Genomic DNA, 290 nt, shown 5'->3' on the forward strand with positions numbered 1-290 from the left:
AGGACTGCTGATGCTGTTGGAATCTGACCTCCCTGCACTCGAAATGGATTTTCTGGAGCTACCAAACTCCAAATGGCGCTCTCTCAACGGCGTTGGAAAGTAGACATCCAGAGCTTTTCAGAAATATATAATAGTCCATACTTTATTTGGAAATTGACGACGTAACTTGGCGTTGAACACCAAGTACATGCTGCTGTCTGGAGTTAAACGCCAGAAACATGTCATGATCCGGAGTTGAACGCCCAAAACACGTTATAACTTGGAGTTTGGTGCACGAAATTGTGATCAAT

The sequence above is a fragment of the Arachis duranensis genome, chromosome 3, assembly GCF_000817695.3.
Source record: "Arachis duranensis cultivar V14167 chromosome 3, aradu.V14167.gnm2.J7QH, whole genome shotgun sequence".
Taxonomy (NCBI): Eukaryota; Viridiplantae; Streptophyta; class Magnoliopsida; order Fabales; family Fabaceae; genus Arachis; species Arachis duranensis.